Source organism: Ochotona princeps, chromosome 3, assembly GCF_030435755.1.
Source record: "Ochotona princeps isolate mOchPri1 chromosome 3, mOchPri1.hap1, whole genome shotgun sequence".
Lineage (NCBI taxonomy): Eukaryota > Metazoa > Chordata > Mammalia > Lagomorpha > Ochotonidae > Ochotona > Ochotona princeps.
Window position 1 is genome coordinate 38,192,788 of NC_080834.1, and position 15,896 is coordinate 38,208,683.

Sequence of the window (15,896 nt, forward strand, 5' to 3'; positions counted from 1 at the left end):
AATTCACATAACCTGCCTCTGGATTTAAATGGCAATTGAGGGACAGGACAGGAAAAGTGAGGGCCGAGGGAGGAATAAGGTAAATACAGAGAAAGGTCTCAAGTATCCTTAAGGTGATGACAATGAACAAGAGGCATTTTCAGAACAGAAACATTTTCCCTTATTACTCAATATTTTGTAGAGTGATGTTGAATGGACACTTGATGAATTACATAACCAACCTCATATCATTACAAAGAATCTAAACAGTGCTAAACTTAGTCTAAAGCTGCACCTGTAACATGTACAAAAATCAAGAAGAAAAAAGAAAAAAGAAAACAGGTATTTGAAACAAACTGGCATATGAAGACTTTCATGTTTCATAGTGAGTAGTAGGTTTTGAAAACAGCTTCATTCAAAATGAAACATGAAAGTCTTCATATGCCAATTTGTTTCAAACTGTAAAGATTACAATCATGATCAAACGTATGACCAAATTTGAGGTGAGAAGGCTTAAAGTTTGTTCCAACTCAGAATAACTCTTAGCAGGTCCAAGAGCTGACACACACAGAATCAAAAGTAACTGGAGTGGGGGGGTGCAGAGGGTAGGAAAAAAGGCCAAACAAAAAATAAAGTGCCATTCAAATTCTCAACCACTCCTTACACACCAACTCATAATTTTAAAAGAATGGATCTTTGGCAACAATCTTAGGCAGCAATACAGCAAAGCAATTAATACATCATGTGAATCAATGATGTGAAGGTTTTTAATTCAAATAGAGTATTAAATTTAAATACTGTATTTTAAAATAATACAACCCACTAATCCCTGGGACAGCTACGACTACAGTGTCTCAACATAAACTGTTAAAACTAAGAACTGTCTCCTTTATTAATTTGCGAGTCCAAATAATCATTTCTAAAATAGGAATTTTCGAGCTACAATTTTTTCATTAGAGTCCTTAATAACTACATTTATAATTTACGATGATCACAAAAATCAGTGCAAAAAAGCAATAATTTGGGACCCACAAATACAACTGAAATGTATCTAGGAACAACTGAGTAGAAAAATATAATTCACACATTACCTTTTATACCAGACAAAAATTTATATTCAAAAAAGTAATTCTTACTATTAAAATACTCAGGTAATAGGATTTTGAATGTTTTGACCACAACCAAATATTAAATATTTAGAGACAGATGTATTACCCTGTTAAACATTACACAATGTATCTATTTATCAAAGTCTCATGACATACCATAAAATACACACATTTTATGTGTTAAAAAAAAAAACTTAAAGTAAGAAAAGACACCTGGCTAAAGGGGCTGCCCAGCACCATGGCTTAGTGCTCTAAGCCTCCACCTCTGGCACCTGCACCCTACACGGACACTGGCTCACGTGATGGCTGCTTCGCTTCTCGTCCAACTCCCCTACTTATGGCCCAGGAATGACTCTGCAGAGAGGCGGAGCTTCTGTTTGCATTCTAGGACTCTGGGTTCCAAGTCCACGCACTCAGTGAGTGAGCCAGTTTCTATTAGAGCCAGGCTAGCCCCAACACTCCGTGTGAGCGATGACTATCACAGGGGTTATGCCCTTCAGGTAAAGCAGAGTTCTCTTTGCACAGTCAGAAGCTGCAAAACAGAGGTTTCTCCTTTCCCTGAAAGAGTTCCGAACTCCTGCGAGTACTGAAAGAAATACATTTCTTCTAGGAATAGTTTTTGGGTAGAAAAGGCATTTTCCATTTTTAAAAACAACTAACTGCGTGGGGCTTCTCCCTTAATATCCCCCTTTACCTCAGATACATGAAGGAAACAATATAGAAGTAATAGTTTTACCCACTTCCCTATAGCCCTTGAACCTTTTTACTGTAATTAACTATGGAAAGACTGTCAAAAATATAATAAAAATAAATAAATAAAAAAGCAACCACATTTTTTTGTCTCAACTCAGAAATGTGTGCCTGTGTAGTCACAGGCAAAGATGATGCTGTGAACCACCCAGCAGAATTCACCCCCTCGCTTTCTATGCAATTCCTCACAGCACTCCAACTACACACTTCTGCTGCAGCAGATCCCCAGTCCAAAGCAAAATAACGCATGGTTTATTTAAGCCAATCATGGTGGGTGGGGGGAGGTCACACTTCACTTGGTATGACTGACTGTGGTATAGGTTTCTCCGTAATGTTGACTCAGAGGAGACAAAAGGTGGCATCTACTATGAGGTTTCTGCGGAATTGTTCTCACTGGCAAAACACCCAGAAAAAAATAGAGTCTCTTTTCTTCCACAAACATAGATTTAATTGAGACCCCTGAATTCCTGGCATCCATCTTGCAGTCAACTGTAAGAGGAACTAGTCAAGGTCAAAACAAAAACACTCAGGCCTAGTGTGGTGAACAGAATGCTCATCCTGCACCTGCCAGCGCCAGCATCCCAGAGGGGCACTGGTTCACAGCCTGGCTGCTTGACTCTCGAGACGACTTTCTGAAGCCTGGGACAAAGTAGAGAACGACTCAAGTTCTGGGGACCCTGCACCCATGTGGGAGATGGGGGAGAAGCTCCTGACTCACAGCTTTTGGTCAGCTCAGCTCTGGCCATCCTGACCATCTGAGGAGTGAAATCAGTAGATAGAAGACCTCTCTCCATCTGTCAAATCTCTCTGTAAATGTGCCTTTAAAAATAAATTAATCTCAGGCACAGCACCACAGTTCAATAGCTAAATCCTCACCTTGCAAGCGCTGGGATCACATATGGACACAGGTTCATGTCCCAGCTGCTCCACTTCCCATCCAGCTCCCTGCTTGTGGCCTGGGAAAGCAGTAGAGGACGGCCCAAAGCTTTGGGACCCTGCACCTGCATGGGAGACCTGGAAGAAGCTACTGGCTCCTGGTTTCAGGTTGGCTCAGCTCTGGCTACTGAAGGCCACTTGGGGAGTGAATCAGCAGGTGGAAGATCTTTCTCTCCATCTTTCTTTCTCTCTGAAAATTGGTCTGCCTTCCCAATAAAAATAAATAAATTTAAAAATTAAGAAATAAATCTTTTTTTAAAAAAATCCATTGATGGGATTTACTGTTGTTATCGCTATTGTTATCTGAAAGGCAGGGGAGAGAAGAGGGCAAGGAGACACCTTCTGTCCACTGGTACATTCCCCAAATGCCTGCAAAGCCAGAACTAGGTCAGGTCAACCAGGAGCTCAACACATGAACTCCAACATGAAATGGAAGCATCTCAACCACTGTGTCAGATCCCTACCCCTTTGACAAGACGTATAAGTCAGCATCTTCGCACTAACTTCCAGTTCTCTCTAGTCTACCATTCCTCACAACTAAAGTTCTCAAAAGAGTTATTAATAAAAGTTGTTCCCTCCACTACTCATGCATTCGTCACTATCGTAACCAACGCTTTCAGGATTCTCCAGAACACGTGCCCCAAAGTCTGACTGCCGAATCCTTCACAGCACACACGCTAGAGAGATGGTGTGCTTGCCTATTAGACCACAACTTCGGAAAACTTCCATACTGTCAATAAGTAGAACACATAATGACATAAATATCAGTCTGATAAGTTACATACAAATGTAGTTGATTAAATATAAGCTCAACACATGACTTTTGAGATACGAGCTGCACAAACAGAAAGATAAGAAAACGAAGTGCCTTGACATTTAGAAGCGCAATTACTGTCTCCCCTGTGTTCCAAGCTAACTCACCCAAAGGGAGAGCATCTGAGAAACACTCGGGCCCCCTCTGCTACTCATCGCCCTGTTACCAACCTGCTCCAGAGAGAAGAGTGTTCTAGAACAGATACACTGGGCTAATGACAAAGGGGTGTGACACCCTCATGGCAAAACATCCTTCACAGAAAATCCAAAGAAATATTACTGAAGTTTGACTGGTATGTGGCAACAGTCCTGTATCACATGAGACGATTTCAACAGAAAAACGGTTAATCGCCAAGACTTACCCTCAAGTGGCGTTTCCTCTGATTTCTCTAGATGATACCCTGGGACGAAAAGCATTTAGCAAAAAACTCCATTTAGACCCAGCAAAATGCTTCTCGACTTCAAATAGTGTTCTGTATCTTTGCCAAACAGGCGGTTAAGAATATTATACTGGGACCAGCTGTGGCAGCAGCATCCCACATGTGCACCATTTCCCAGCTAACGTGCCTGGGTAAGCACTTGGGCCCCTGCACCCACATGGGAGACTCGGAAGAGGCTCCAGGTTCCCGGCTTTGGATCAGCCCAGCTCTGTCCTTGGAGGCCATTTGGAGAATGGACCAGCAGATGAAAGATTCTCTCTCATTTCTCCCTTTCAGTCTCTGTAATTCTGTCTTCCAAATACATAATAAACGAAAATTTTTTAAAAGAACATTAGATGACATACTCTATAGTTTTAATGTTCTGTGATTACTTTAAAATTTGCTATATATAGATAACATGGCCATTTTTCTATCAACTATTGTTTACCGCTTTTGTCTGCAAACTTAGATCTTTCTGAATTTTATTTATTAAACTTTTTATTCGGTGTAAGTCTTTTGCTGTGGTGTAAATCTAAAATCTCAAAAGTTAAAAGAGAGACAGGGAGAAGCAGGAGAGAATGCCATTGTTCCTAGAACTATGAAATTTTAACTAAAATTAAAATGGAAAAAACAACTAAAATGAAAAAAAATAAAAAGTGAAAAAAAAAAAAAAAAAAAAAAAGAAACCACAAAAGCCTGACACTTTCTGCCCTACTTCTTGAACTTCACCAGTGACGTCCATGCCCAGGACCCTCCTTGGAAGACCACAGGAGCTGGAGAAGCCCAGACGCTGTGCAAACGCACAAGCCTGACGACCGCTTCAAACGCAGTGTTTATACACAACATACACACTAAACTGCTGATCTTACCGAAAACACGGACATGAGAACCACAGCCTAACAAATGTATTAAATCAGTAAATGTTTTAAACATATTTTAGAGAATACCTTACGGCCGAATAACCCTGTACTAATCTAGCTGATTCCTGAAACATGATGGCACATTTTGGAGAAGGACCCAGCACTAAGTACACGAAGACGCAAGTAAGCAAGGAAACTGCAGGGCTCACCAACATTTTTTCTTAAATAAACTGCTGAACAGTTTACCTTCTTCATTTCTTTATTTTTATTGCAAAGGCAGATACACAGAGAAAGAGATACAGAAAGATCTTCTGTCCCCTGGCTCACTCCCATAGTGGCCAAAATGGCCAGAACTGAGACAATTCAAAGACAGGAGCCAGGAGGTTCCCCTGGGTCCCCAACGTGGGTGGCAGGATCCCAAGGCTCGGGGCCATCCTCCACTGCTTTCCCAGGCCAAAAGCAGGGAGCTACAAGGGAAGTGGAGCAGTGGGGACATGAACTAGTGCCCATATGGGATCCTGGCATATGCAAGGCGAGGATTTAGCCACTAGGCTATTGTGCTGGACCCATAGTATACCTTTTTTTTTTTCAATTTTACTTATTATTATTATCATTTTATAATACAGTTCCATAGGCCCTGGGATTTTCCTTACCCCTTCCTCAATCCCCTCCCCCCTCACTGAGTTCCCCTACATCATTACTATTGTATAGTTCTTCATTAACAGTCATATGTGCATCACTGTGGGCATGGACAATGGCAGAGTCCAGCATACTATTGTCAAGATAGAGTTAACAGTTTCATTGGGAGTCCATGTTTGGTCTGGAAGTAGAGATGTATACTGCAGTGTATCCTCACATCTGGATATGATAGTCTCCATTACACAGTTACGGTATATCCCCTTCAATGAAAAGTCACAAAACAAAATCAACAACAGGAAGAAAAAAGAAATTAACAATGCCATGAAGTTAACTAACATGTCACCAAATGACTAATGTGTCACTGAAGAAATGAAAAAATCAAGAAGCTTCTTGAAGAAAATGATGCTACTCTATGATCTAAGAGCCACTGAACAATTTAATCAGAATTCAGTGTTTTGAAGAGATGAAACTAACAAAAAAAATCAAAATCCATGAGATACAGTTTCTGCTGATATTTGTTGGTGAGATGGGTTTTGTTTTTGTTGTTTTTTTTTTCTATTTAAAGCACCCTCAGACCTGGCATCCCAAAGGGAGACAATCTGTAAACAGAAAATAGAGCAAAAAACGTGGCAGGAATGAGGAGAAAGAACCTTTTCTTCATCAAATACTATTTAATCTACAGCCCTGGAGTCAAACTACTGCTAACATGCAGTCTATACAGGATGAAATGACACTACCATACTAAACATTTTTAATGTCATTCTAGTTGAAGGGTTGATGATTTAATCTAAAGAAACTTAAAAAAAAAATGGGCCCGATCCTCTCCTGGGAGACACACAACAAGGCAGCCTGAGCACCAACACACAGGCTGTGGTCCCTAAAGGAGGCCCAAGGCCAGAGCCGCACAGGCCAGCTTGGATGCCTGGCCCTGCAGAGCAGGCCTGGGGCTAGGGCTGTGCCTCATGAGATAAGCCTGCCTTCTCCAGCAGAGGAGTCAAAAGTCTCAAATACGTCTTTAGAAGGTTAAGTAAAGCCCTTGCTTTCTCTGTATTAAAGCTGTGGCACTTTAAGGCAGACACACTTAACCTATCTCTTCTCCAAATTCTCTCTGAAAGCTATTATTGGATTTTGGCATATCACATGACCCTAATCTTAAAAAAACTGGACTATTCAGGCAGTTTGCCTACCCTTCAGGCCAACTTAGCAAGTCCCTAAATGTATAGACACTCCAAGTAAAATAGTCCTAGACAACCAACAGGTCTTAGTAAAAGTATTTATCATGCAGGGAGAGGCAGGTGTGGCCTGATGCTGAGATCCTAGGAAGGCTACCTGTGGCCGGCCAGTGAAAAGATCTGAGAGCAGGCAGGCCAAGAGGCCTCCTGGGCAATAAGGGGAACACACCACAGCATGCCAAAAGCGCAGGCCAGGAGTCCTGGGGGGTCCTAGGCAGGCCACGCCCACGGCACACCAGAATGGCAGTCTGGGAGGGGCAGACCAGGGGCTGCCACTGAAGCCCTACTCAAGCCATTCCTGCAGTGGACCACTGAGCTTGGCCAGGAACTTGAGGGGTCCTGGAGAGGCCGTGTGACACTGTGCTGGTCTGGGAAAGGTTCTAAGCAGTCGCAATCATGCTAGGCCAGGGGCCTGAGGCCGGGTCCTGGGAAGAAAGCATACTGATGACCTTGGGCACTGCTAAGAATCCTGGACTTTCATGTCCTGTCAGTCCCAGAAACAACAAGATCTCTGGTCTTGGGTATCAGATACCCACGTGCATGCCCTGTCATCAAAATTCACAGTGTGTTTTATGGCACCTCCTACAATGAATCCTTGCAGGGGGCAGGGTCACACCCAGGTGCACACGAAGAGGAGCTGGCCTGCTCCAGTGTCACTTCAAAAGTCAGGAAAAGGCCAGTGACTTCTTGGAGTGGCAAAGACTATGGGGGACACACCCATCGGCACCAGCTACACTTTCTATGGCTCCTGAGATGGACCCATTACATAAAACAGGGCGATTTCCAAACTGAGGACATGTAAGGCCTGCACCCCTAATCAGCAAGAAGTAGCTACAGAAGATGAGATGAAACTACATCCTTCAGGAACACTTGAGAATAGGGGTGCAAAATGTCAGAGGGAAGGAAACCGGACAGGCAATTAGAAAGTTCAGACTCACAAACCGGAAGCCATACCTCCCCTGCCCTGTATGATACAGTCTATCTACTTGTCAATCAAATGACCCCTTCCTTGTACTCCCCCTCACCTGGGCATGGAGGGCAACATGTCACCACTCTTTCTCAGGCTCACGAGAAGCCAGGGGCACACTCTCTGCCAGCTTTCCCCTCTCTGCTCACTCTGTCCCGACCAGTGCTCCGGGGATTCTCCCACCTTCTGCATCAACTTCACACAATCCAAAAACAAGTGAACATAGGACCAGAATTGTCACAGAGCACCTATGCCCCTGGCTGTGACACCTGCTCCCTCCAATATTCCTAGGAAAGGAGTGAAGAATGAACCAACTGTATGTGTTCCTGCCATACATGCAAGAGACTCAAACAGAGCTCTCAGCTCCTGGCTTCGGCCTAGACTAGCCCAAGTCAGTGTGACCTAATGCAAACAGAATTTCCCCATGAAAGATGTTCTCTTTCATTCATTTTCTCTCTCTCTCTCTCTCTCTCTCTCTCTTTCTCCCTCTCTCTTTCTCTGTCTCTCCCTTCCTCCCTCCCTCCCTCCTTTCTTCCTGTTTCTCCTCACTGCTACTCTTTCAAAGCAATAAATAAATCTCAAAGTAGGTGTAAGTTTATCAGGGCCAATGCTGTAGTATAACATGTGAAGCATGCACCTATGGGCAAAAGCCTGTATGGACCCAAGTTCAAGACCCAGGTGCTCTACTTTCAATCCTGCTCCCCACTAAGGGCCTGGGAAAGCAGTTGGAGGATGGCCCAAGTACTTGGGCCTATGGCATCCTGTGGGAGACCCAGGAATAAGGTTTTGGATTCTGGCTCAGCATGCACCCATCTTCAGCTGTTGCAGCTGTTTGGGGAGTGAACCAGTGAATGCAAAATATCTCCTCTCTCTGTTCTTTCTCTCTCCGTAATTCTGCCCTTCAAATTAGTAATAATAATAATAATTTTATCAAACAGAAACTTGGAATCACTTTTATCACAAAAATGTTCTTTCAAGCAATGAGTTCCTAAGGCAGAAAAAAATGATTCCAATTTATTAAAAAAAAAAACATGATTTGCACATAGCTTCAGGTGCATGCGGTAGTAATGCCTAAATTTTGCTAGTACTTAGAAAGAAGCCAGCAGCTAGCCAACTTCACTGCATGTCTGCTGCAATCATACAGCAGGCATTAAACAACCAAGACCCTGGCAGTCACTACTTCTTTGGTTTTTTTAGATGACATGCTATGAAGAAAATGAAAGTATTTAAGTATTTAAAAGAAAAAAAAAACAACTTTCAGGAAAAATGTGCATCCAAATATTCCCAACAAACTGGATGGGGCAGAGCAGTAAGAAGTGAGAACAAGTCCTATGCTGGTATTAGTAAGCAGGCAGGCAGGCAGGGAGTAGACAGGTTACTAAACCTGCCAGGCCACGGTGTCTCAATTACAACGTTGGAAAGAGACTAGAAAAATGACAAGTGTTTTTGATTCTTCAAAAACCAATTTCAGTAACTGATGGAGACTGCCATTAAAGCGCTCTGCGGAGACAGCTAAGAGTTCTTTAAGTAACAGCTATCCCTTGTCACTTGCCCTCAGAGTTGGGCATGTGAGTTCAGCGAGCTGTTTTCCCAGTAGCAATGAATGACCTGCCTCATGCGCAGTCTCACTTGGGATCAGTGGTTGTAATTCAGTTCTTAGTAGCTACAAAATAGGGCTACGTAACAGCACTTCCCCAACTCTGCACAACAGATAACACCTAATGTTGATGCTCAACAAACAGCCTGAACTGTATTAACACATTGAATTCTCCCAAAGAGTTCTGTGGCTTAGATTCCATTTCCTGCACTGCATGGGAGACAGCTAGCTACCAAGTGGAAGAGCTTACCCAAGGCTTCAGAGGGGACCTCACCTTAAGTCAGAACTTAAGCAGTCTGGCTCTGTGGCTCCTATTTGCAACACTTTGTTTTCTGCTGTTCTTGTCAGCAATACTGTAATCACAGCACGACTACAGCTCCACTAATGCTCTACACTGAGGATGTCAGAAGCCAAAGTTTCACAGCGGCGTACGTCAATATTTTATTGGCACTCCTAAAATGTCTGCTCTTTCTGAGTGCTTTAGGTTCTGGCACAGACCATTCAAATTACCCATAACCTGAACATCAGTTGGTTATCTCATTTGTTAAATTTTTAAAATCAAAATAATCTCTAAAGTGATCCTCAAGAGATGTAGTTTTTAGGGGTAAAGTAACTCTCCTATGAACATCAGTCAGAAAATTGGAGGCAGGAGGCAGTTCCAAAACCACAGGCCTCCGAGCAACCAGCAGCACTATGAAGACAACCTCTGACAACCGGCCATGTGAGAGGGTGTTGCACCTGTTACTGCGCACAGCCCTTCTCCAGCACAGGGGACAACCGGCCATGTGAGAGGGTGTTGCACCTGTTACTGCGCACAGCCCTTCTCCAGCACAGGGGACAACCGGCCATGTGAGTGGGTGCTGCACCTGTTACTGCGCACAGCCCTTCTCCCAGCACAGGGGACAACCGGCCATGTGAGAGAGTATTGCACCTGTTACTGCGCACAGCCCTTCTCCCAGCACAGGGGACAACTGGCCATGTGAGAGAGTATTGCACCTGTTACTGCACACAGCCCTTCTCCCAGCACAGGTGTACAGCAACCATAGAGCATCTGAGACCAACTGAATGCCAACCTCAACCAGTCTCTGCACAGAGGTTGAACAGTGCCACCTCCCAATACTGCACTCCAACGTATACGTTATCTTCAAGTGTTCTCATCGACCTTTTCACACGCTACTACACTTCAGATCTCAAAAAGTAATCATTAAGCTGGTCTCCAAATCCACAATCCCATTTTACCAACTCTAACTGGCTCATAATTCTAGTTCCACCTCTAACTTCTACAATGTAATAAGAAATTTACTCTCCAGCTTCAAATTTTAAGACACAATATACACCTTAAGTAAAAACTAAATGGAATATGAAAAACATTTTCAAAGGATTGTGGCGCTTAAGAAGAGATCAAGAAGTTAAAAAAAAAATGGCCTAACGCTCAAAAAGCATTATTGGCAACTGATAACAAATTCTAAACCACATTCCTGAAACAGGAAAGAGCGAAGCTGAGGCTCCCTCACCGTGTAACACCCAGGCACTATTGCTCATCTGTACCTTGAACGGCTTATTTTATGTGACAGACAAGCTTTAAAACATGAAGTCTTAATAGCTTCTTAACTTTATCGTCCTGCATTCTTCACTAGAGATCTAAAAATTGTATTTCTAATCTTCTCTAGTCAGAAACATAAACAAAATTAACCATTTTTCCTAATACGAATTGGTTTAAATGAATTATCAGCAATAAAACCTCCGGGTCCTTTGGCAAGAGGTTAAGAGTCAGATCCTCACCTGCGAGCTTCCCATTCCTAAACTCTGTCCGCAGCGAGGAGGGTGCCGCCTGGGTTCTGCGGTCAATTTTAAGAAAGAAGCAACGGCACGACAGACGCGAGCAGCATCTACTCAGAGAACGAGACATGCAAGTGTGAGCTTCCACGAGCCACCCTGCTAGCCTTGACCCTACCAGACCTGCTAATTCAACTTACTCTCCCCTCCAACACCAAAACCTACTGCTGGGCTCATGAGAAGCCAAGGGCATGGCAGACAAGACGAAGACTCCCTTCTGGGTTTGCACTGAGAAACTTCCCAGAGGCACCAATTCAGTTCATGTTTGAAATGTGAAGACCACAAAACAGAAAAAGGGAGATAAAACACTGAGCACAGTAGGAGCTGGGCATATTTCTATCACACTGTTCACACATGTTTTTGTTTGCCACTGCCTGCAAATTTCTCCCTCAACTTTAGCTCTCTCCAGGGCAAATTTCCTCTGATATCCTGAGGCTGTTCTGTGTGTAAACACCTCAGTGCGACCTGGCCGCTTCCTTGGGGTTCCCACGCACCTGCCTGAGCACAAGCCCCCGAGCGGCCTTCACAGTGGAGGCATGTGATGCGCCTATCTGCGCCAGCTGTTCCTAATTACCTCCCAAGCTCGGGCGAATGACTCAGCAACACGACTTTTTTTTTTTTAAAGAGTCATTCTACCGTCACCCAACCGACTGCTGAACAAAGGTAAACCAACTGACAGAACCACACACGGAACAAGCAAACACGAGGCCGTCACTACCCACCCCCAGGCCACCCTACCCCACGCTGACTCACTGGGGCCTTGCTTCCAAAGGTTTCTCAAGATGTCCAAAGGCACAAGTGACAGGTGCCTTCAAACCCAGCCCAGCCCAGCCTTTGCACTACCGTGGCAACATCAGGAAGGAGCGAGGCTGACAGCTCTTCCCATCTCTTTGCTTGGCCACGGGGAAGCTCTCAAGCACTCTGCCCTCCTGGGAATCCCAACCTTCGTTTTTCCCAATTGTCTCCAACTCACAGCCCGTGGGAACGTAAGAGACGTTCAACAGATGAACAGCGAACCCAGCAGTGGCATCTCGCATGGGTTATAGTTCCAAAACCCGGCAGAATTCCCCCAAAATGATCACTATCCTACAAAAGCCTCCCCGCTCCCCGCCCCAAAGACGACACGGTAGCTTGCTTTACCGACACAGGTTCTTTCACAATTACTAGTGCACTTTACCTTGGAGTTGAACGCCTCAGACTCACTGCCGGGAACGCATTCTGCACAATTGTGTTCAACGACACGAGCCAAGCCGCTCGGAATGAGAAAGCCCCCGCATTCACCCGCGTTGCATCACCCCAGCACAAAGCCGGTGCCTCCTACAATCCCCAACCCGCTCTCACCACGTTGTCAGAGTCCCGACTACAACGCGTGGGCAAAACGCCAACAAAGGGAGCCCTGGGAACCTCCTCTCCTGAGCCAGCTAGGCCGGGGAGCCGGGCAAAAGATCGCTCCGGCCTTCCTGACGCGCCTGCCCGAGCGACTCCCACCCCGGCCGGCTAGGCAGGCCGCGAGGGCGGCGCCGGGGGCGTCCGAGCCCGGGGCCCGGGGAGCCCGGGGAGCCCAGGGGGTAAACAACAGCAGCCCCGGGGCGCCCTCGGACGCCCCTTCCGGCGGCCGCGGCTACCTCCAGGCGCGGGGCCGCAGCCGCTCCCCACTGAGCCGGAACGCCGCCGGAGGCCCCCCGAGCCGGACCCCCGACCCTCCCGGACCAGGAGCCGCTCACTCACCGGAGCCCGGGCGCGGCTCGGCGCGGCCCGTCTGACGGCAGCGAGCGAACGCGGACAGCGGTCAGGTGACTCACTCCCTCCGCGCGGCCGCCGGCCTGTCTCCTCCCGGCCCGTCCCCTCCCCGATCCTCGGCTCCGCCGCGCAAGCCCCGCCTCGGGCCGCGCGAGGCCACGCCCCGCGGCCGCCGGGCCACGCCCCGCCAGCCGAGTCCCGCCCCTCGGCAGCCAGGGTCCACCGCCCAAGTCCCGCCCCGCCAGCCGAGCCCCGCCCCGGGCCGCCCGAGGCCACGCCCCCCGGCCGCCGGGCCACGCCCCTGCCCGGCCGGGCCACGCCCTGTGGCTCGGGCACCCTCTCGGGGAGCACTCACCCCGATAGCCGCGGAGGGAAGCTCACCTCGGAGGGGGGTGCCGTGAGAGGAGCGGGTGTCCGTGGGCCCCGGGAGCGGCGACGACAGGGGTTGCTCCCACTCCGTGGGCGTTACATGAAGGAGCCACTCCTTTCCTGACTGTTCCAGGGGAAGGGAGAGGGGGCGCCTTGTCCCCTGGCCAGGACGCCCGGATGCAGCCCCAGGAGCAGGCCCTGCGGGGCGCGGGGCTCATGTTCTGGAAGCCCCGTGGGGTGTGTGGCTTGAGGTGGCGGGCGCCCAGGGTCGCCAGGGCGTCCGGGTTGTTGTGGAAGGCCTCCAGCAAGGCTGCTCCTGTGTGGATGAGAACAAGGCTGCTTGCTCACAGGTGTTGGCATTGCGCTGTGGCTGCCAGAAACTTGGAGCCAGCTGTCAACTCGCCCCTCGCAAACCCTTGGTTGTGCTTTCATCCCTCACTGCTTCTTGTGGTGTTTCTCCAATTATCACCTTTAAAATGTCACGCCTCTGGAGTTGAAAGGGTGGTCACTGCAGAATACACATGGCAAAGCTCCTCTGCTCAGGAAGAGAGGGAATTGCGCTAAACCAGCTCTACTAGAATTCCTGAAAGGGTGGCACCCACCTTGAGACCAGCAGCCAGCAAATAACTACTCCTTGGATTGTCGGCTTCAGTGGAAAGGCAGAGAAGGGGACAATTTGCTGGCTCAACGGCAGCAGCTCCGGAGTGTGGGCTTCTTTCTGGAATTCACCAAGAGAGCATTATATTTGAGATACATGAGAAGATCGCATGAGTGAAATGGAATGTGAGTGCATTGTGACGTGGGTACCAAAGAAGGATTTCCCAAGGAAGTAACAGCTGTGCTGAGGCCTGTGCTCTGCTGGAGCAGGTTAAGCCCCTGACAGTGATGCTGGCCGGTTCCTGTCCGACTGCTCCACTTCCGATCCAGCTCCCTGCTAATGCTCCTGGGGAGGCAGTGGCTGAACAGTCTTACTGCTTGGGCCCCTGGCCTGGCCCAGCCATTTGGGGAGTGAACCAATAGATAGAAGCCTCTCTCTCTCTCTCTCTCTCTCTCTCTCTCTCTGTGTGTGTGTGTGTGTGTGTGTGTGTGTGTGTGTAATTGCCTTTCAAATAAGTAATAACAAATCTTAATTGGAGTCTCTGAGATTCCGCTGTCCAGGGAGAGCTCAGCGGCAGGGGGCAGCTGGCATCCTGAACTAGTGGAGCTCATGGCAGCTGTGCAGATATCCAACAAGACACAGGAAAGGATTCTTGGAAGTAGCCCATGAGGTGAGGATTTTAATTCTTATAAATCATGTAAGATGTTCTGGGGCTTCTCTCCACTTGGAGCCAGTGGAATTCCACTCAGCCCATCACACCTAGGTAGCCTTTTCTAGGGAAGGCACACAGCCTCCTCTTTGGAAGGCTCGCACTTCATTAGATAGCAGCTACACAGATGTATGCCAAGATTTTGAGACTATCAAAGCCACTAGCAGTGATGCTGAAACTTCTATGTGCTGAAGAATATTTGGGGTGCTCACTAAGATGCAGCTCCTGGGGCCCTGCCTTGAAGTCTCTGATATCGCAGATCTCAGGTGGTACCCAAAGACCTGTACCTTTCTGGCATTCACTTTATTTGCTTGCTTCTTTATATGAAGGACAGAGAAAAACAAATCTCCCACCTGCTTGTTCGCTTCCCAAATGCCCACAACAGCCAAGCCTGCACCACGCTGATGCCAGGAACCAGGAACACAAACCAGCCTTGACCATGCGTGACAGGGAATCCAGCCACTCGAGCCATCCCATGCCCCGCATTAGCAGGAGGCTGAGCTCAGCAGTGCTGTCTCAAAACCACGCACCCTGATGGATGCAGTCTCTTAGCTGCAAGGCTCCAGATCCATTCTCCATCAAGGTTGGGAGTTTCTTTCTTTCCTTCTTCCTGAATCTGGGCCTGTCACTGCACAAGAAATGCTGTGTCTAGTCTTTTAAGAGACTGGCAGCTTCCACTTCCCCTTTTTTGAAATTATTTCTCTTGGGACAATCTCTCTTAGAACAAGCCATCATGCTAGGAGAAGTCAGCAGGGGAATAGGCAGTCGCCCCACGCAAGAGTCCTGGCTGGTAGTCAGCGGCGTCATGTGCCAGGCACGTGAGCCAGCTGCCTTGGATGTTCTCTGGCCTAGTCGGGTTTGTACAACAGAGCCTTCCAACTGAGCCCTGTTGACTCATAGATCTATAATTACTGTTATAAACTGTCAAGTATCAATGTGGTGCTTTATCTGACAATAGATAAAATGAAATTTAAAGAAAATATGATAGAGCAATCCAGCATCAAAATGTAAATAAATTTCTCTGCGGAGCTCCAACCCTCATGATCAAGACTTGGAGCACAGAACCTTTAATTTCATGCCAGTGTCAAGCTCCTTATTTGACATGAGTCTTGGAATTTTACTCAATTACATTTCTAATGAGATTCTAAATTTTCACACTCGGTTACATAAATGATTTCTGTCTTTAATTGCAGCTTGTCCACACAAAATTCATGTGGAGACTTCAGTCCTCAGTCTATTTGTGGTGAATGATTTTAGAATCCTTAAGATATGGGACTTAGTGGGAAGTAACTAGGGCTAGGGGGGCACCACCACTAAAGGCGTGACTGTCCCTCTGGCAGGAC

The 15,896-nt window shown here is 46.9% G+C and overlaps 1 protein-coding gene across 2 annotated transcripts in view; it reads right to left on the reverse strand.

Moving 5' to 3' along the window:
- The window catches only part of BACH1 (BTB domain and CNC homolog 1), a 41,627-nt gene extending 28,638 nt beyond the window's left edge, over positions 1 to 12,989 (reverse strand). Inside the window, exon 1 of one of the 2 annotated variants that reach the window (XM_058661720.1) lies at positions 12,866 to 12,989. The gene's annotated coding sequence lies outside the window, so the exon portion shown is untranslated. Of the gene's footprint in view, positions 1 to 12,314; positions 12,587 to 12,865 lie in introns of those variants that run through there. The other variant, XM_004588589.3, reaches the window with a different exon arrangement.
- Positions 12,990 to 15,896: the final 2,907 nt, after the last annotated feature.